We start from the raw sequence: 22,914 nt of genomic DNA, 5'->3' as shown, positions 1-22,914 counted from the left end.
TTGCTTTTTTTTTTTGTTTTGTTTTGTTTTGCTCTGCTTGCTTTTTATTCTGTGCAGGTTCTGAGAGACAAAGGCAGCTCTCTGTTTTTAATTACTCTAAGTAGCTTGTAAGTAGCTGGAACAGCTTTTTATGCAACCTGATTTGAATATATTCCAGGCTGAAGATAGACACCTATTTTAAAGGCACAGCATGCTCATCGTGGCTCTCTGCCAATCAAGCAGTTGTCACTTGCTAGACAGTCCTAAACAACTTCTGCTCCTTCCTCAATTCGCTGTCTGTCTGACTGATGGAAACGGCAGGACTTCTCCCCTTCCCCCTCCCCTTTTCTTTTCCCCTGAACCAGTGTCACCACATGGCAGCAGAATTCAGCCACTGCTGCTTAGAACAAGGCAATGTTTGTGCTGCTGGCCCCAGGAGCTTGGATAAGGACCCCTGAAAACGAGCAGGGGAGATTATCAGTGTAATTCCCCAAGAATCCTCTGCTTTCCACAGCTCCTTGGGGTGGATATGGAGGTAAAGAGGGTTTAGTTGGTTTTATTTTCTTTTCAAATTTCTCAGGCTCTCTCAAGACCGAAAGAAATGAAATCCAGATCTGTTTTTTTTCTGAACCCTGCCCTGCCAGATTATGTATAGATGTGTGAGTATTGTGGTCTGGCCCTGTAACAATAACACTCAAAGACTTAATCTGAAGCAAAGCTATGCATGATAAGTGCATGGAAATATTTATTCTTCTGTTTTATCTCCACAACACAGTTATGGGGAAGCTTTGGTACCATGTCAGATCAGCAGCAAAGCACCCAATGCACCTCAGCAGCTCTGCAGAGGAATCAACTGAACCTCAGTATCTTTTGCTCTGTCTCCTTCCTTACCTATTGTTGAACTCCTTGTTTGCTTACTGGGGTGTAGGCTCCAAACACTTCGAAGAAAGTCCTAGAAATGTTCTCTCTGGACTACTGAAAATATTCTAACTTTTTGCTCCTGATTTTGAGACCTTATTTCTTTAAGATACTTTATGGTTTTATGTACATTTTAAAGGCTTTTCTTTACTCAGTGACCCTATCTTAATTCCATCAAAATTTGGCTGGTGGCCATCTGGGGCAAAAGCACATACTGGTGTCAGTCCTGCAGTTTATGGCTCATTATTATTTGTGATTTCTAGAATTTCTTCATTTAAGCTTTGCATAGAGAGCTTTGTTAAACTTTTGACACTGTGATGAATAAAAAAAAATTAATTCTGATGGTTGTGATTCTTAGTTGTATTCTTAATATTGTTAAATATAAAATTATTTTTCCCTTAGAAATAAGAATGTTATATCACTGATCTTAGTTTCAGAGACTTTGAGTACAAGATACTGTTTCTAATCTCTTAACTGGTCCTTGGTGTAGGTGATATCGCTGCTACTAAGTAATGAGGAGAAAGAAAAAATAAAAGGAAAGCTTTCCCTTAATATTTCTTTTCAACAAACTTACTGGATATTTTGTTCCTGACTGAGCACTTTGGCAGAGCTCAAACTGCTGAAGGAGACTGTTCATGGTTTCTCCCACATCCTTTTTCTCACTTACTGTTGCTGGTTTTAGCTGCTTTTTCCTAGAACATTATAGTTTTTATTTAAATAATTGTCACAGTAATGACAGCCTGTCAACAGTGTCTCCTCTGTGTCTATGGTGTCGCATGCATGGTATTCAGGTTCTTTATATTCTTACGTCTGGATGGATACAGAAACAAAAAGTCAGAAAATTCTCTGTTCGGCTTTTCATATTTCCTTACAATTATGGATATTCTGTACATTTCCTATATTTCCTATGAGCTATATTCTTTACTATTTCCATTTGTTTAATTTGTTTTCTGCTTGCCTCTCTAGATACAAAACATTAATGTAGTGTAGTTTAAACCATTACAATTTTTCTACTGCTATTAATAAAATTGATATCACCCATAAGAACGTACTCTGTGTCTCCACTTCCTGTCTTGTTAGGCTGCCCCGTGACTGCAAGTATCCTTAAGCTGTTCTATGAGAGCATGTGTCTAGCTACAGAAATTCTCTCTGTGCTTGATGTTTATGCAGTTCAAATATGTTTAAACATCTATTTGTCTTTCCATCTTTGTCAAATGTTTGCCCTCAGCTTTTCAATTTTTTCCTTGCAAGGCAAGTTTTCCAGGCTCTATGACTTTGTGTTTGTTTTTGGCTTTTCCTCAGAAGTCACAATCTGTCAATGTTAGAGTTAGTTGGGAATTTTCCAGTGAAAAGGTTCTTTGTTTTGCTTTTTATTGAAAAGGATTTTTTTCTAAAATAAGAGACAATTCTGCAGAAGGTATTTGCTTCTCCTCACACATGTTTTAGCTTGGTATAATATGAATAGATACATTTAGTTTTCTGAAAATAAGTGGCTGCTTCTTGCTTCTGGTTAGCTGGCCAAAATATCTAAACTATTCTTAAATATGTTTTCTGTGGAAGAATTAAGGCACTTAATCACACAGCAGCCCCACATCAGGTTGAACCACTATATTGAAAATCCCATCACTGGAAAACAATAACAGATCATGGGAGATATAAATTGACCAAGGCCAGGAAGGAAGAAAGGGATAATTACCAAACTAAGATTAACATTGTTGATATTGCCTGCCTTTTCCAGGTTGTTAGATTCTTCCTTACAGAGTAGGTAGATTTGGGTGACACTGAGTTTCAAACTCAGAAATGTTCTGAAGGAACTCTCGTTGCTGCAGGTCAGCAGCAGGTTCATGCATTACCATTATTACTGATTTCCCAGAAAGATGTGCTTAATTAAGCTGGCTGCTACCATCACATGAATTTTAAGACAAACTGCTAATGTAAGCTATTTATTCCATGCACAATTGAACACACTGCCAGTAGTGCCTATAATAATATAAAGATGTTGTTATGATTACTAAGAGTGTGTGCTAAAAGGCTGAAGACATTTTGTCACTTGGCATCCATGTTGGCCAGGGTTCAGCATTAAAAAAAAAAAGCCTAAGAAAATAATAATTGCAACTAAAATATCTTGCCACTCCTGAACAAATTGAATTGTTTGAGAGCAACTGGGTAATTGTTCAAGTAGACTCTAGCACCTCTCTCCAGGCACTGTGTTTTCTGTATGTCCCTCTTTTGCCCATATTTGTCTCACGTACATGTATTTACTGCAACGTCGGGTATGCTGAGACAAATCAAAGGAAAAAGAAATGTGGGGAATGTAAATTCAAAGCCTTAGGATTAGCAATAATAAATTTGCAATTGTATTGTGATGTGTTTCTTCAGAAATCTCTTTTCATACACAAGGCTCCTTGAGTGAGCTCATTATCTCCTGATATGTAGAAATAAATTTTGCTATTGCTCAGCCAACACTAAGGTATTTATTATTCATCTGACACTAGACCAACCTTTAAGCTGTGTAATGCTTTCTTTACCATTTCTTTGTTTATTTGTTTAAATAAATACCCATGAGCAAGAGTCTGAATGCAGACCTGTTGTTTTACTCATGCTTGGCAGGAAAGGCTTCAAAAGAAAATGTCTTTAATTTTGTTTTTTGAGGAGCTAAACTTGTAACTGGAAGTTATTTAAGTGACAATATTATTTTTTCTCCTTTTCCAGATATTCATGTGAAAACATACTGTAGCACTTAGCACTTTGCAAAATGGACCCCTTTTAACATTATTTTTTCTCGAGATGGTAAGACATAACCATTCACCATGACTATCTTAGTTGATGGCTGTTTCAGTTCACTCCAGAAAAAAAATACATCTGATCATTGCAAGTGTTTTTTAAATTACCAGATTGGAAATTAATTATTATCTCCAAAAGCAGTGTCTCTGAGAATGGTCAGAAAAAGGCCCAATTGAACAGGATATTGAAATATATGGTGTTGGAATGACAAGAGCCAATTAAATCCTTTGAAACCAATGTAAAGAATACAAAAAAATGAAAAGAAAGTAATTTTCCCTCTAACTCACTCTAGTGAGACCTAAGTTGGGGAGTTTTGTATACTGTTCCATAGTCATCTTGTCGGGGGGGGGGGGGGGGGCAGAGGGAAAATGCAGGAAAATAGGCAACCTGTTTCCCCATGGTATACCTAAGTAAATTAATTCTGTTAACTTTTCACAAGAAAATAAGAAGAGGCTAAAACCATTTATTTTATCATACTCCAATATGTCAAAATAGGAAGAAGATTCTTGAGAAATAGAGGCTTAGTAGACTACAGTACAGGATGATATAAAAAAAGTGAAGGTGTGACACCATAAATAAAACCCCAAAACCAGAAGACTGTGCCATTTGCAGAAGTGACTTAGTGATGCTGTCTAATTCAGGCTTTCACCCAGTCTGCCAAAGGCCATCCACATGACCTTGAATTTTCCTTTTGGTCTTGACTGGTCCAGGCACCATGTCCCAGTAAGGCTGTAGCTCTCTTCATGAGATTGGTTCAGCCAGAATCAAGCGGGCTCCCTCCCTACAGAATATACTGTGTCCCCTGGGCAGAAGCATGCCACTGGAAAATTTGGCTCCTTTGGACCTGAAGGTCTTACTGAAAAAATATACAACCAATTTCTTTTTCCATTTCTTGTGCAATCTGACTGACTTGGGTTCACAGTTGGAATCGAGTAGATTGTTTCTGTGTGAGCAGACAAAGTATCCCAAGTTTGGCCTATATTCAGCTAAAAAAGCTTAAAATAAAATATTGAGAGAAATCAGCAGGAGAATGGAAAAATCATGTTGTATAAGTCAGAACTTGTTCACCCTCTGCGAAGTTAAGGCTAATGATAATAGGCTTGCACATGGGTAAAAAACAATAGGGTTTATTTACAGTGTGTTAAATTTCTGTTATTGTAAGGCTGAAACATATACAAGCGTGTAAGTGTGGTAAAGTGACATGAGCCAGGCCAAACCTTGATAGGCATGTGAATTCTGCCAAAATACTTCAGTATGACAACTGGAAAATGTAGAGGATGAGATTGAACTGAGAGAGAAATAAACAGTGGAGAAAGTACTGGAGCTGCACTGGCTGTGTGCTCTGTAAAAAAAAAAAAAATAAAGCAGCTTGTGCAGGATCTCCCACATTAATGTTCCTGTTGGGTCAAATTCTACTTTGTTTTGTAAAAGATCCTGTCAAAGACAGTCTTCTATTAAGACAAGAGATGCAAGAAATAATAATAATTAATAAAGTATGCTGATGCTGACTAGATATTCTTAGGATAATGATCTCCCTGCCTACATTTTTACTAATAAATAAAAAAATGGGAATTGTTCCCCAGCCTTCAGGCTGGAGAATGAGTATGACTTGCATCCAGAGGGCTGGAAGTTTGTTTCTAAAATAGTCTGGATGGATCCAGGCTGCTTGTTGGCACTGGTCTTGGACTTGGGCCAACATATGGGCCATCAGCAAGTACAGCTCTTTTACAGGATTTCAATGTCGTCTTCTGGTTCACTTGGGCTTTTTTGAGGAGCAGCAGAACAGAAGACCTGCTGTCCTTGGAGGGCTTCAAGTGAAAAGTAAAGCAGCTAAGTGTATTTACCAAAAGGTCCACAGGATCTTTAAAAATATTATTTTCTTAAGAAGAAAAAAGTAAAGTCTGCAATATCAGATACACAGAAAACAATGCAAGTATTTCTCCACGAGCATAAGGGAAATTAAGAGACCTGAACAGCACATCTGGGAGATGTTACCAAGGATCATAATGGCAACGAGCAGGGCACATGGTGAGACTGTCACACTTCTTGTCACCATTCTGTGCTAGGTGACAGACAGGTCCCTCCTAGGCAATTATTTGGCCCAGGGGACAGAGCTCAGTGGAGATGTCTGCTGTGCCCTGACACTCAGCACCTGTAAACAAGAGATGGTGTTGCCATCCAGATCACACCCCACTCCTGCTTGGCTCCCCATCCTGCTTGGACCACAGCAAGCTCCAGGAGAAGACAGTCTTGGACACTGTCTTTGAGTGCTACTTCATATGTGGTCAGCAAACTTTGACAAATAGGTTTCCTTAAAGTGAATATATTTAAAAGGATCCTGGAATTCTTGTAAAGAGACAAATAATTTTTTTTTGTGAAATGAGGATGGATCATTTAATGTAGATTTTTATCCACAGCTAAAATGGCAGTTTCAGAAAAATGAAATAGACACCTTTAAATGAGTGCTAGTCATTTCCTACAGACCTCTGGATATTTCAGTCCTGCTTTGTAAAAATAATCATTATTTTTTATGATTTTCTTTCTCAAGGGACTTTTTAGTTAAACAGATGCATTCATTTGTAAGATGGAATTTTTTTTTAAATTTTATTTTCAATAATGTGCCAGGCTCTAGCACAGAGAGAATGAAAATCTAAAATCAGTCATCCCCATTTTCTTGCAAACACAGAAATATTTTATTCTTAAACAGAAATTAAATGGGGGAGAAAAGAAATCCCAACCTGAGGTCTTGAAAGAAAATGTAGCAATACTTATCAAACTCTCCCTCTCTTTCCTTAGTCTTTACAAGGCTCAATTCTATTTTCTTTTTTGGCATTAAGGTTGATAATTTTGCAGTTGTCTGTTTATTTTAAATAACTGGAAGACTGTGCCAGAGAAAGCAGCTGAGAGGGAAAGAGAGAGGGGGAGAAGGAAAAGATAGAAACTCATTACCTCTTGCAAACTGCTAATCATTGTAAATTGCCACAGAGGCCAGAGATGACTGCAGAAAATTATTATCAAGCATGAAGGAATAAAAATACCTTAGACTATTTTACTGAAAAAAAAAAAAAAGTAAAAAAAGTAAAGACATCTTGATGCTAAAGCAACTAAACTGGAAAGAGTAATGGAAATGAAGCACAGTGAGGGGTTACAGGCAAGTCCTGTAAGCAAGAAAATAAATAGGGAGGTAGAAAGTGGGGAAAGAAATAGATTTTATCGTTATGTGCAGAACATATTGGCAGAACCCGTCACTATATCAGAGGGTGCTCTTGGTCTTTTATTCCCAGGGCTCCACAAAGCCTTGTTGTTTTTGGGTTTTTCATATCATCTCCTTGTCTGTTCCCTCTCTCCTTCCTTCCCTGGCAGTGGGAATAACATGTCTGCTTCCCAGACCCGCAGCAGCAGGAGCCTGAGCCGAGACAAATGGGCAGAGAGCGCCCTTCCTTGAAGGGAATGGCAGGTTCTTTAGGGAGGGAGTGGCAGGTTCTTTACGCTCTGATGCTGACCTCCAGCTCCTTGCCCCCGGTGGTGCCCTTGAGGATTGATCAATATCAAGGATTACAAAAGAGGCTTGGCTGGATGCATACAGGAAGCTCCAGGTGTGGAAAGCAATATCCAAGTAGCAGCCTTTGCAGGCCTGGCTTCATGACATGTGCACAGCACTGGCCCCAGTGGTCCTTGAGCCATTTAAAGGGTTTATTGCTTGCTCGGCAGCCCAAGCTAAAGCTGTGTTGCTACCAAATGAATTCTGTGCTAAATATTAGCACTAGAGCTAAGAAAGCTTTCCCTCTCTGGTCTTACCTCTATCAGTGTAAAAGAAGGTAAAAATAAGTCACAGGGGGGGAATATTTCTCCTAGAATACAGTAAGGAGGCCTGATGAATCAGAAAAGCATAAGATAAGAACTTATATTTCATAAAAAAAGAAAAACAAAAAAAAAAAGAAGTATCAATGCAAACAAAAGAACAGTTTAGAAAATGAGGCTGAGACTGCAGAAAAATTCTGTCCTTTAACCTGGGCTTTTTTCCCCAGTACTGTTTATATTTTTTTATATTTAGAGTGAAGTTACCTTCTGAGTTTTCTTTTTACTGGATTTTCTTTCAGAAAACACTTAGCTGACATAAGATCATGCAAATGATACTCGATGTCCTCACAAAAACAAGAGAAACAATTCCATTATCTAAAACCCCCTGAAAATCTACATTAATTTTTATATTAGCAATCATCTACATTTCCAAATTGGGTACCTACAGTTCTATATTCAAACACTTTCATGTACAGATATGGTTTATGTATACAAAAAAATAGAAACAGCCAGTTTTCTGGGCACAGTGGAGAGATATATTAATATTTTGTTTTCATGAAAATTCATTTGAAGAAAGAATCTTTTTATTTAAAAAGAGAGTCACATGTTTTCATGCAAGGTGTCAGCTCAGCTAGTGTCTTAACTTTGACTCAGTTTAAGGCAGCAATGGGTTACATGAGACTGAGATCAGCATCTGTTTGGGGTCTGTGTTACCCTCCTGATGGTGCCAAATCATGTGGATTCTGGATAATTCTCTATCTGAAATCCTGGATAAGAAAAGCAGAACTGTGGCCAAAGTGAAAGTCTCTGTAATTCCTTCCTGCTGCCATCCTGGAAGCAGCGTGATTGCTGTTCTCCTCATGGTTGATGTGGCTGGCACTCAGAGCCTGAGGTGGAAGGGTGAGGGGTCTCTTGAGGGGGAGGATGTAATTAATTCTGCAGGGTATTATTTTAAATGGGTGCTAGGGGGATGAGTCCAACATGAGACTAACTTCTGTGAAGAAGTATTCCGAGGAATTTTTGATTCCATAGCAGGTAAGTGTAGAGGTATGTCTTTCCAACTGAGTACTGAAAGCCAGGATTTCCAAGTTAAATCTTAACAGACAAGCTTTCTCCTAAAGTTCTTTCACTTTCTCTGTGTTCTGTGTAGGGGTGGGCATGATCCACCCCTGATGTCCCACTGGGCTCTAACCATGTTCAGGATCTCCTCATGGTGAAGTTTCTTCTGAGAGAACTTGGGAAATGCATGACAAATGTGAGGATCTTGCTTTCTGTACACATGGCAAGCTAAAGTTAGGTGAGTGCATCTTATGCATAAGTTTTATGTTATTGTTTCATAAAATAAAGTCTCCTAGCTGCTGGTATCACCTATGTGTTGCTGGATACAGGATCATGTCTAGCACCAGGATTTTGCCTAATTTTTTTTGTGAAATGCAGATGAAAAATATATTGTGTGAGCACTTCATTCTGTATTATCTGGTTTGGCATAATGCTAGTTATAATTGTGAAATCTCTTGGTAAACATGTAACAGAAATTAAATGGAAACATTATTAGTACAGAATAATGGGAGAACACAATTTGGATTTCCACTAATTCTCTATTTTTTGCCAATGGGAAAAGCACATATATCTTAGAAAACTGTGCATGTGTGTGATTTGGTGTCACTTTTTATACCGGAGGCCAGTTGTTCATTATTCTTTTAAGAGGCAGTTTATGTATTTTTATAAGAAGAAGAAATGGAAAATGAGACAGTAGGGGAAGCACTGGCTCTCCCTCTGGGAGCTGTTGGATCTGCATTATCATTCTAGGACTTGGGTAAGTGATTCCTTATCAACACACATATATGTTAATCTAATGAAAACCATAAGAGCTTAATTCCACAACTGATGCGCAAGTTTATCAAATGTTGGACCTGACACTCTCCTTTGTCTGATTCTGCTTTTTCTTAAAATAAACCTACAAGGTGTTCTGCTTATCACAGCAACAGCACATCAGAAATCTCCCTGGACCTGTAGATACCCAGGTCAGGAACACTAACAGCATACTTACCTAATCCTGCAGGGCGTTCTCTAGCCTACATTTCTTTCATCTCCCTTCCTTTTTACTTCTAATTTCTCAACCTGTTGCCCCTATTATGTTTTTTGGTTCCCTTCAGAAATGTGTCTGAATTGGAGCACTTGTTGCCAGTCCAAAGAAACAATAAGGAAATGGAAGAAATACAGCTCTATTGTAATTTTATGGTTGTTACTTCATGGTGACTCTATGGCCTGACATTTTGTTTCCTGGGAAAACATGGGGAAAAAAAAAAAACCAGAACATGAGTATTTGCCATCAAACCATTGTAAACGTATAATCTACTACTTCATTCTGACTCTTAAAATCTCTCTCTCTTTTTTTTTTTTTTTTTTTTTTTTTATCTGGCTGAGTTCACTTGGTTATTTTTTGTTTATTGCTGGCACAGATTTTCATTTACATTTTGATATCTTTCCGTCTTCTGCTTTCACGTGCCCCTGGTTATTATGTGCCGAGCACAGGATCCTAACTAAAGGAGAAAAACAATGCTCCATGGCAGCAGTGAGCAAGCAAATAGCTCTTGGCAAAATCTCCTGCTCTCCCTAGCAGGAAAACGCTGGGTAACTACAGTCCCAGTGGCAGTGATGAATGGGCTGTTTCCCAGTGTGCTGGAAATGAAGTGCCACGGCTTTCTTTTTTGGAGAGCTGAGACACAGCACCTATGCAGTTGATCATCTCAGATTCACCAAGCATATTTAACTGGTGATATATTAAGATGTAGATGATAAAATATGCATTGAGTAGTTCAGTTTTATTTTAATCAGTACAGAGCTCATTACAGATCATCTCAGATACAACTGATGTTTTCCATGAGCCTGTTATCTGACAGTAATCTTTCTTTATTTTACATTTCTCAAGTTTCAAGATTTTTTTTTAAACCCTGTTTCCCAAGAGAAGTCATGCTGAAGAGATGTGCAGCCTTGCCAGAAATCTGCTTTATGTAAATCTTAAACTGAAGGCTCAGCCTCAACATTTCAGATCTGATATCTAATTTTGTTTAAAAAAAAAAAATAGAAAAGGTATAGGTGGCCTTCAAGAGGATTCCACTCTGGTATGCTGCAGAGAACTACAAAGAAGCAGCATGGCCTTCTTTTAATCCTTCAAGAAAACCAGTGTTTTCTTCCCATATTGTAAGCTTTCCACAAGTAGGAGTAACCTGGGGTGAGTATGTTTGCTTGAGAACACAAGGGAGTCAAACACAATCACTATGAAAGCAGAAGTGCAGTGGTGCGTTCCTTGGCACAGACACCTAGACACTTTTCTGAAGAGCTTAAGGTAGTGTCAGATGCCTTGTCTGTATTCCAGGAGTCGGTGCCCACCTCATGAGGGTGACATAAGTCACAGCACTGTCAGGTTGCTCAGGTGTCACCCCTGAGGCCCGGTGTGACAGCGGTGGTGGAGCCAGTGGAGCGCAGTGCTCAGAGCATGGCAGAGTCCTGAGCTCCCTGTGCCAACTTCTGTGCAGGACGCTGGAAGTGAGCTTGTATCACCAGCTGGAAAACTATGTCTTTTCCTTTCTTCTTCTCTCCAGAGTGTCCTCTGCATGGTTAGACCACTATTGCCCCTCACTGCATCTCCCTTTAATTTCATACCCAGCCACCCCAGTGCACAGTGTTGTTTTTGACCAGGCAGACTTAACTTGGCTCTCTGCACTGTGAAACTCAGTGTTTTTTGGTAATCTGGAGAAACAGAAGAATGCCTGAGCTTTCCCACTCTCACTGGTGTGTAGAGAAAGGGAAACTGTAGTTAGCTATCAAACTCCTTTGTGCCAAGCAGCGGTTTAGTGCAGCACCATGACTTTGCCAGACAACTCACACATGCCTTGGTGGGAAAACAAAAGGCAAATATGAACTTGTTCAATTTCCAAGACTCTTTGGGAGCCAATTGAATGAGCTATAAGAGCTCCAGTAAATCTGAATTATTGTTTCATCTAATTATTCTGATAAACAATGAAAGATGCAGGGTCCAATGGCAACAAAAGAATGGATGAGTCCCAAAAAGATGAAGCAAAATATGGATAAAATAATGTAGTCATAAAGTACATAATATTACCCTCCTATATATAGAATTTTCTTATGACTTAGCCAAAGGAAAAATGTGTTCTGGATAGACTGAATCCACATCTTAAAAATTAAGGGTGATTTTGCAGAAAGGGTTTTGTTCTGGGGAGAATGGGAAGATTAGGGTTTTTTACCTAATGGTGCTCTAGGTAACTGGCATTTTGATTGCTCATCACAAAACAGCTTACGAAAATATCTGAACCAGAGGTTAAAGAGTTCAAATACTTCAGTCAATATCCACCAAGTATTCATCCTGACTGCTTCACTAGATGCTTCAATTGAATATCTGTCACTTCTACAGGATCTGTTGGTAATATTTGCTGTCATCCTCCTCTATTTTAGAAAGATATACATATTAGGCCTCTTTCAGAGAATACCTTCTTCTTCCATCCTGATTTCAAACACTAGCTTCAAGTCAGCCTAGAGCTTTTGTTGTATGTCTGGTTGATTTTTAAGAGAAGATATTTGTTTGCAAGGGGTAAGCACAGTCTTCAGTGGAGTTATTCCACAAGTTTATAACATGTCTCATATGGTAGCACAGTGTAACCCCAGCTGTGATGCTCTCTGCTGCACTGCGATGTGTATGAGAAGGGTGAAGCATTACAGACTCCATGTTCTTCCCTTTTCCTTTATCCTCTTCTACACTATTGGGTCTTTATGCCTGCTCCCTTTCACTCCCTTTCACTACCCTAGCATGCAGTCAGAGAGGATCAGAGCCAATATGGTTCAAAACCAGATTGTACATATGGGGAAAAACAGTGTGGGACTGAAAAAGAGGGAAGAGAGCAAAGCAAAACTAGTTCCTCCTAGTTGGTGAAAAGCATATATGGGCAGTTTCTGGCCTTCTCCACTTTGAAATGCTGGGACAGATCTTTCCAGGGGAAATTAAATTATGATTTCCAATTTTGTTGTCATAAAATTTTGATATATATCTGGCAAGGCAGATCATTTCCTGTACTTTTAGGAAATTCAGACCTGCCATACAAGGCATGGTTGTGACCCAAATGAAACCAATTGTTATGTTAAACCATTTTATCCTATAAGAATATGAGGAAAATATATGGTACAAGGCATGGTATAATCTCCATCAGCATAGTAGTAGAAGGGTCAGAGTGGGCAGACTTTCTGAAACAAGAACTCAAAGTGAGTATTATTCTTTGAAAACAGTGAAGCAGCATGGTCTGTGAAGGAAAGTGCACTGTGCTTCAAAGACATGGATCAAAGTATTTATTCACAATAAAAATAAGCTTGTGTAGCTCTGTGGGAGAGGAGTGACTGAAATCTGTAGGATTCTCATTTTTATTTTACATTCTTTTTTTTGCTTTTGCCCTTCAGAAATCCCAGCAATTTTCAGAAATGCAGGACTCCACAATACACTATTGAAATATACCATGTGAAATACTCAACTGTGATATCTGCATATACCAAGTCATGATTGAAAGAAATCATAATTTGTGCATGACAAACATTTCTTGATCTATATTTGCCACACAATCTCATCTGAAGAGCACCAGAATTTGTACAAAATGCTCCTCAGTGTGCCTAAAGGAGAAGACTGAGACTGTAAAGATAGCCTTTGGTATTCCTTTTAGGAAGATGTCACCGTAACTACCATGTCATGGTTCACAATGGTTAAACTGACGTTCTGTCCAGTGATACTCATCTTTTAGTTCCATCCCATTTAGGGATTCAAACATGTGTTGAATTAGTGATGAGTTAAGTATGTGCTTGCCTTCTACTAAGAACATATTGGGCACTTAGGTAATCACACAGCTTACATTACTACAGATTTTCTCATGTCTTTCCTTAGGACTGAGCCACAGTGGTAGAAATTTTACCACAGATAGTTAGATATATTGCTCTATGTAGGAATAATTATAGAGCTGGAGGTAGTAAACAAGTACATGACAGGCAGATGATGCCTCATGTTCACTACAAAATTAGACTTTGTTTTAAATTATTTTGAACATCAAAAGCCAGGTATTCAGATAGTACTCATGAAAAATTAAGTCAGATAGGGTACATCTTAACCACTGCTGTTATAGAGATAGTCTGGAGACTAATACACAATTTTCAGCCCCTATAAAATGATAATCATCAGCAAAATTAGGCAAATAATGGCAATACAAGCCATTTCTTTTCCCTCCATTTGCTAAAAAACAGCAGAGACCTAGGAAGATAACCTCAGTCTAATAGCTACCACTAAACTAGGTTTTTATTAAATGTTCTTCTGTCTGATTTATTTCTGTTCAGTTAATCATTTAGAGTAGATATTGTTGGTAAAAAAATTTAGCCAGTACCTGCAAAGCCAGTCTGATAAACCACATCTCAATTTGTCAGTTTTGCTCAGACCTGTGTCCATCTGACTTGATGGGGACATTCCACACACATTCTTTTCTACCCAGACATAATTTAGAACCACAGTGGTATCATAGTCTCATCTCTGAACATAATCTGATTTCTCTGATCCCACTTAACAACATACAGATGTAATCAATACATCTTACATATTGGTGATAACTCATTAGAAAGGGTCCATCTGCATTGAGATTTGAACAACTTACAATTTCATCATCATGCATGCCAAGATAAATACATCTATCTTTCTGAAGCATCATTTTCACAGACTAGGTTAATACTAATTTAATTTACTTTAACAGTAATCTAAATTAAATGTCTTCAAGAAAATGAAGAATCAGAGAGACTTGTGATGAAATCCAGTCAGATTCCTGTTGTTTTAGCAGTACAGCTGTCTCAAATGGTGGGTGATGAGCAATATTTCTTCCTTCTGTTCATACTGGTAGCTTGGGGAGAACTTACTTTCCTGAGCTGGGTTGAAGCTAATGGAACAATCAGCAAGTGTTTGAATTATATGTTGTGGTCCAGCACCCAGGATCTACACTCATCTGGTCGGGAACAGATATACTCATACAAATGTAGACACAGATCTATACAGGTAGACATATTTATCTGTCTGGATCTATCTGTCTGGACATCTGTCTAGGCAATATTTGCAGATCTAGATAGGCAATCATATAGATCTAGAGATAGATAGATAGATAGATAGATAGATAGATAGATAGATCGATTGAGTGAGTGAGTGAGTGAGTGAGTGAGTGAGTGAGTGAGTATTGGGTCTGACCAAGGTATTGGTTTTGCAGAGCCTGTTTTTTGGGAGCAGGGTGGGCTGTAGAGGGGGCTCCTGTGAGAAGATGTTGGAAGCTTCCACCATGCCCAGCAGAGTCAATTCCTGATGGCTTTGAAGATGGACATGCTGCTGGCCAAAACTGAGCCAATTAGAGAGGTTGGTAACATAACTGTAATGACATATTTAAGAAGAAAATCAAAACAAAGGACACAAATTTTTTTTTCTAGTCAGAGAAGAGGAGGAGGAGAGAACATGTGAGATACCAAGGTCAGTGGAGAAGGAGGGGAGGAGGTGCTCCAGGTACCAGAGCTGAGATTGCTCTCCAGGCCATGATGAGGACCATGGTGAAAGAGCTGTGCCCCTGCAGCCCATGGGGATCCATGGGGAATGCAGAGATCCACCTGCAGTCCATGGAGGATGTGCCCCTGCTGGAGTATGGATGCCTGGAGGAGGCTGTGATCCAGTGGGAGACCCAGTGGAGAGGGGAGATCCCTGCTTCCAGGCTGGAGCAGCCTGTCCTTGGAGCACTGCAGCCCCGGAAGAGTGATCCACTCACAGCAGTTTTGGGAGGACTGGTTGCCCTTGGGGGGAGTTCACATTGCAGCAGGTGCAGTAGGGTTGCTGCTCATGAGATTACAACCATTCTGGTTGAAGTTCATGGAGAGCTGTCTCCCATGGGAGGGACCCTACAGTTTTACAGGGGAAGGTCTCCTCTCTCCTGGAACAGCAGTGAGCATCACCCCCAAAAATCTGGGGTGATGAACTGGCCAAAACCCCCATTCCCTGTCTCCCTGTGCTGTTGGTGGGAAAGAGGGAGGGGCTGGGGAGAAAAGGGTGTTTTAAGGACTTATTTTACTTCTCATTATTCTCCTCTTATTTTGTTAGTCATAAATCTACTTTGCAACTTAAGTCGAGCCTGTTTTGCCCTTGAAGAATTTTCTCCCGTTCCTTATCTCAACACATGAACCCTTCATTAATTGTTTTTTCCCTCCTTTGCCCAGCTGTGACAAGGGAGGGTGAGCGAGTGACTCTTGTGGATGCCTGGCATTGGGCCAGTGTCAAACCACGACAGATAGAGAGATAGACTATCGAGTCTGTATCATGATGGCTTTATCTATCTAGATACACAGACATAAATATCTGTATAGGGCCAGCTAGTTAGATACCTGTGTATCTGTCTATTAGGAGGAGAGCTTCCCTATTTACACCAGTATCTATCTACACCTAGACACAATAGGTAGCTAGGTAGCTGTATATCCACATTGCATGCACATACCATCATCAACACTAACTGGAGATGTGCATGCAGATGTGACTGCAGGAGTAATAGCTTGCTGTAAGTGCTGGAAAATGGAATTACTTGTAATATTCTCTGGCAGAAAGCTTCATTCTTCTTAAACCAAAAACATCAAAACAGTGGATTATTTGTTTAATATGGTTAGTTCAAAGAAATGGTGACTTACAGTACACTGAAGGGACAGACTTTTAGTGTAAAACCAGAATATTCTTTAAAGCATTATTGGTGCAAAACAATCCTAAACATATCTAAAGTATTATACACAGCTGGCTTAGCAAATGCGCACACAGATACAATTCATAATGAATTCTGTGGTTTACTGCACATGTTCCAGGCATGCACTGTCTCCTCCCTCTGCTAATTTGCTTGATTGTACTCTTCTTTTTTTCTGTGTAGAAAAACCATCTGATCAACATAATCTTAACATTGGCTTTGTAGCTGAAACCCTTAGGCTTAGAAAGCAGTTTCGCTCTTTAGCCTGAATACAGTTTTATCTTTTCACTATCAAGCTATCATGCTGCAGTGCTCGTTTCTTAACTGTTTCTTTTCAGTGTTGCAAAGAATAATGGTATACACATTGGATGTTTGTGATGGGACTGCAAAGAGCCCTCTTAACCTCCTCTCTTCCAAGTCTGAATGGCCTAGGTCCACAAACAGTGTATATAAAATAGATGCTATCTTTTCTTGAGCATATGTCTGCTGTAAGATTCACCTGTGTCTTACCATGACTTTATGATGCTTGTATCCCCAGTTGTCTGTTCTATTTATGCTGAATATTAAGTTCTGCAAATATAAGACTGGTTCTGAGAGCAAAGGGAGGGAAAAAAAGCTCAATTTATTATCAGAAACTGCACTTGCTCCTCTTTATCATTCTCACAGACTTTGTTGTCTGCAACACAGACAGCTGGACATAGCTCTCCTTTGCTTTTAGTTAGTTTTTAACTAGCTGAGGCAGAGAAGTTCCCTGGACTGTGGCTTTTCTTTTTCTTGGAACTGATCAACCATGCTTTGGACTGAAAACCCATAAAACCACAGGGAGCTCTCACCTGTGGCCCACCAGGGCCTGGCTCTGGAGGGACTGATAAGAGACTGAGCGAGATGAACTACACCCCATGACAAGGATTTTCTGATTTTGTCATCTCTTCAGAACAGTGAGAGGTTTTATTGTTTAATTAATTTTTATTTTCATTTTACTTTTTTATTTTATTGTTATTATTCATTTTTTAATCTTGTGAATACTTTGCTTGTTAAATAAACAGCTTTTTCCACTTTTCTCCAAGGAAATCTTTTCCTGAACCAGCTAGGGGAGGGACCACATGAGTTTGCTTTCTAGAGGTTTCCTCCCAAATTTGCCCTAAATCAGGACAACCTGTCAGGTAATGGCAAGGAGGAGCAGGAGGAGCAGGAGCAGGGGGTGAGCCAGGCTGGTAGGACTCAGCCCTACCATACCTGAGTGAGGCGACCACAGGGCAGCTGTAATCCAGCCAGCTCCTGGAAGGCCGGGCAATGTCCCTGCTTTGCAGGGTGGCCACAGAGAACCACATGTATGGTGCACTCAGAAAGCCCATAGGGCATACAACACAATCCCTCAGTGACAGATAATCCTGCAGTGGCACACCGTCCAAGAAATATCACTTTACAATCAGATCTTGTGCTGTGTACTGCAGGTACAGTATTTTAAAGTATCCTCTGCCTGATGCCTTGTCTTGGAAAGTAAAGCCATTCAACAAAACTGAAATAAGGATAAATCACTAAACAGTTTTACTACATTTTTATAATCCATCCTTCTTTTTCAGTTTTTATGACACTGGGCAGCTGAAGCAGGCTTGCTCCATGGCCCAGATGGCTGCACTGTGTTTACCTTCCTTCCCCACAATGGGGTCACTTGGCTTTTCTTCCCAGTCCTTACCTCTCAAATTTATTAAGTCTCCTTTCTTTGAAAATTGCAGTGGTTTGGCTTGCTTAGCTACCAAAAATAGCAGTGCCTGACTGGGTGACCTTGAGAGGAGCTGGCTGGCTTCTTACCAATATAGAGTCTATTACCTTCCTTGCTTGGATGGTGTGGAAAGTCAGAGGCATTTTTAATTTTGAACTAGTCAACATGATGAGTCAGTTATTACTTCTTGTAATAAAGCTGGTTATGCAAGGTCATTCTAAAGGAGGAAAATAAAATTGTTTATGTTATGAGTGCATTTTCACCCATCCCATATTGAAGTCAACTAAACATTTATTTTTATAGGTATAATATTGAACAACTGTTTTATTTTCAGCTCCCCTTTTGTACATTGAAATGTTGCTTTTGGGAAGAAATTGAAGAATAAACATTCTGCAATACACTGGATATTTTAAAGTGAAAATTAACAAAAAATCTTGGAAAGTGGGTTTTTTACTTGTGGGGCTCAGATATAATTTCTAATTGTTTGCAAGAAACACTGTGTATGTGGGAATTTTATATACAAATACTTAGAGCATTGGATAGTATTTAATATATAAAGTAACTAAGTGTGATCCATGTAGTGTAATTTATAAAAAGCATATCTCTTTGCTAATCTATTTCATTGACTGGACAAAATTGTTTTTCAACAAACTAAATAAAAAAAAATTGCTGATGAATTCCTCTAGTTCTCCATAGATATGGTTAATGATAATTGTTAGGGAGTGGGTTGCAGAGCAAAGGCTGGACAGTCTGAAATACAGGAGTAGTACAAAAGCATCCATCCCTGCCTTAGTAAGAAAGGCTGTTCATTCATCTTCTAAGGCTGGCTGGAAATGAGTTCTATCCATTTGTTTAATGAAGCCTCAAGAACAAAGATATTTAAATTTAATTTAACTAATTAAAAACCTCAACAATAAAAAGTATAACAATGATCTAATTTGGAAGGCAGTGATCAATATGTAAGGAGATCAGCTAGAGTGTAGCCAAAGATACCATCAAAACCTACCGAAGATATGAGAACCCCAGGGAATATTTCCAGCAGGGTTTGGATAATGCCTTGTGGTATTTGTCTGTAACTTAGGAAAGATTAGTGTGCAATTATCAATAAATTAGTCTTTTATTAATAAGTTATGCTTTGGAGTGATAATTCTGTGTTTGACCACTGTGTTCTTTCCCTGGTACAGAGGAAGAAGGAAGGAAAAACCATCCTCTAACCGGCATGGGCTATTGACAAGTCACCCTGTAAGCTGTACTTCTCCCCCAAAACTTCCACAGTTAAAGCTGAATATATGTGATGGATTGAGGTTAAGTGAATGTGGTATAAATATTTATACTACACATTCACATTATACATTTTTTATATAGTACATGGGCAAAATGTCCCAATAAAGAACATTTTGCTATAAGGCGCCATGAAAGACTAAGAAGTGTAACTGTTTTTCAAGTCTAAATGTTGCTATATCTCAGTCAGATGTAAACAATGCATGATGTAATTATTGGGGTTATGTGGAGAACTTGTTTGAGGGTTGTTAAACCTAATCAGTCAAAGGTAGACAAACACTTAACTGCACTGAGTCTTCTACTTGAGTAACGATTGACCTATGGACAGTCTAAGCAGAGCTTTGTTTGCAATATGTGACTTCTACATCTATGTAATATCCCCAGATTATCTTAACTATCCCGTTAAATTCACCAGTGTTGATGACAATGACTTTGGACTTGAAAATAAGGTGGAAAAACTTTGGCAAAAACAGAAGCATATTGCCTGTGAGTGGAGAAATTCATCATAATGTCACTGAGTACCTGGGAAGTAGAGTTGAAGCTGATTTATTACAGCATTATTTTTCATTTTTACTGGACACTGATCAGGCTTAGGCTCAAGCAATCTCATTGTGATGTCCATTTAAGCAGTGAGAGTGACAATGCTACTTCATAGGCACATTTTTTATAGGTTTTGTGCTGCTGCCTGGCAACATGTAGCTTTTTGAAGCTGTCAGCTCTGCTGGTATATATTGCACAGCATCCAGGGCTGTGAGACTGCAGCTGAAGCCACAGCAGAGAGATGTCTTAGGAATTCTAGCACCAGGAAGCATGTGTCTGCTTACATCATGATCTAGACTGTATCATCAGGAGACACTGCCATGCATTCAGAGGTACTGGGGCAGATCCTGTGTGCTGATGAGATGTGTTCAGAAATGTGTTCTTTTCAACAACAATAAGTAAGGATATTTCTCAGCTGCAAAATACCAAAATTCACACAAGCGGAAAAAATGCAATAGAGTAGCAAAACTGCAGATACACAGAACTTGTTCTTTCCAGTTAGCTATGCTGGGAAATTCTTTAGCAGATGTCAAATATGGGGGGGAAAAACCCATCCTTCAGGCTAAGAGCCACAGTCTCACCCCAGCCGCCACTTTGAGTGGGTGTGTGACTGCTGGGTAGCAGGAACAAGGGACAGACAGCCAGAGACAATTGCTGGGCAGGGATGCCACTGAAGGCAGGAGTGACTGGGATGTGACTCCAGCTCAGCCATAACAGCTGAGCATGGTGGGAGTCAGCAGAAGTGGGCAGTCACATACTGTTTACTTTTTCTTGGGAGCAATAAAGCAGTATGGAAAGATGCCGACTCTCACAAAATAAACTAGAAGGAGATTTTTAATGTGCGTCAGAGGAGGAACAGGAATGGAAGGTACATTCCCAATAGTGTTTACAAAAAAATTAAGGGAATAAGACCCTAGTTGTACCACAGATTTTTCTTCCTCATAGCTGAAAAGAAAAAAACACTTTTTGTTTGTATGAGCTTTTTTTAAAACCGTGGGAAAAACAGGAGATTGGAGCTAAGCAAGAATGGGAGGTGTCTCCTCCAGACCTCCATGAATGACTTCAGAGAGCAGCTCCAGCTGCTCTGGAGCTGGTGGCAGGTAATATTCCATTCCCTTTTGCACCACAGGATGTGCCTGGCCACAGGCAGGAGCAAAACTCTTCCATGTAATTTCTGATATTTCCCTCACACAGAGCCCCTTTCTTATCAGAGTCTGCAGTTACTGTTTTTCTTTCTGATTAATATATGCTCTCGGGAACACAGGCTATTTGTGCTGTGCTCTTAGTAATCTTTCTACTGCATGGGGTGTGGGGGGGAAATGTCAAGATTGATAAATACCATGAAGTGAACCCCTGAAAGACAGGCTTGGATACTGCATCATTATTTTTGCCAGCCAGGGTAGTTTGGCAAACCCTCAGATAATCGGTTCCTACAAATTCACTGTAACTTATGTAAGCATATGTGTATGCATGCTTGTCCAATGTTAGATCTATTTCTTTTTAAAAAATCAGAACATCAAATGTTCCTTACGTTAAATTAGCGCCATTTGTAAGAACTTCAAATTATAAGAGGTTTTTTTCTGTATTAGTTTTTTTTTTTTTTTCTTACTGGCATTGAAACAGTAATATTTTCTCAATAATTTGACTAGTTTTTCTCAGCACTTTAATTTCCAAATGAATGTGGAGGATAGATTTATTCTAGTAACAAAAGCAAATATTTTATTGTATGTTAAAATTTAGCAATTTTTCTGCTTTTTAGTGGGAAAATTAGAGACACTAAGAGGTGTGGAAGACAGGGGAAAACTGATGGGTGAAGGGAAACAACAGAGTAGGAATGAAAACCAAACATAATTAGGACTTAAAATAGAGAAATAAAAAGACTACATTTTATTGAAATTCAGGGGGCTGTATAAGAAGCTGAGAAACCTGGCTGAAATGATGAGTTCATATCATGCTACTAATTGCATTATAACTGTAAGGCTGTAACACACCTGGGGTTTATTTTGGTTTTGTTTTCTTTGCTTAGCAATGAAATTTAGTGGGTGTGATCACTTGTTGGACCTGGCTTCCCCTTTGTCTGTCTGTCTTAGCATATAAAAATAATTTTCCTCAAGAGCCACGGCTTTGGGAAACTTGCATCATATACCTATCTCCAGAATATGAATAAAACACTGAAAACAAGCTTTATGGAGATTAGGCATCATTGTTTAATACAACAGTCTGGTTAGAAAGTCTTTGGGTATAACTATAGGCTATTAAGTCAGTTCAGATCATACAGTCCATAAAATATTAGTAAAAGCATTGAGAACATGGTTTTTAGAAAAGGTGCATGGCTTCTTCAAACGGAAATCCTGTCTCAGTAGCCTGATCAAACTCTTGGAGTCAGTGAGCAAGGGTTTCCCTGGGGGTTAACATGGAGTTTCTGAAATTCCTTAAGATTCATAACCAGAAGTTATTTTGGGAGCTTTTGGAGTAAAAGATCATTTATTGAATGAAACCTGGTAAAAGGACAGAAAAGAGATGACTTTTCTTCATGGATCAGTCAGTAGTTTGTTCCTTCAGAATTGGTGCTAGACCCAGTTTTATTCAAGACCTTCATCAGTGCTGTGGTGGTGGAAGTTCACTGTGCAATCTCCAAGGCTGCAGCTGGCACTAAGTTCTCTCAGACAGCCACGTGCCATCCCAATGGCAAGGAACTTCACAAGGACCTCAGAAAACTAACTGTGGGGGTAAAAGGGGGGCAAAGAAGTACCGATCCAGATAAATATGACCAAATACATCTGGAAATAAAATAATCTAAATGGGTCTACTGCATGGGGTTAAACACAGAGATGGAAGTGATGGCTCAGGAAAGAGTTTTTAGTTGCTGCTGAAGTCATCAGCTCAGCATGCAGCAGCAGCCAAAAAAAGGCTGGGTGTTGTCAGGAAGGAAGAAGGAGGGAATTATATAAAATTTGGCCTCACGTCTTGATGTGGTGTGTACTTCTGATCTCCACAACTCAAGAAGGATATTGTGCAGCTGGTGTGGTGGAGGACAGCAAAATGTTCAAGGATTTGCAGCAGCTACTTTACCGCAAAACAGTAATAAGTTTGGGA

Source organism: Pyrgilauda ruficollis, unplaced genomic scaffold, assembly GCF_017590135.1.
Source record: "Pyrgilauda ruficollis isolate IOZ18807 unplaced genomic scaffold, ASM1759013v1 scaffold35, whole genome shotgun sequence".
Classification (NCBI taxonomy): domain Eukaryota; kingdom Metazoa; phylum Chordata; class Aves; order Passeriformes; family Passeridae; genus Pyrgilauda; species Pyrgilauda ruficollis.
The sequence above is the reverse complement of the archived record's forward strand: the minus strand, read 5'-3'. Positions refer to the sequence as shown.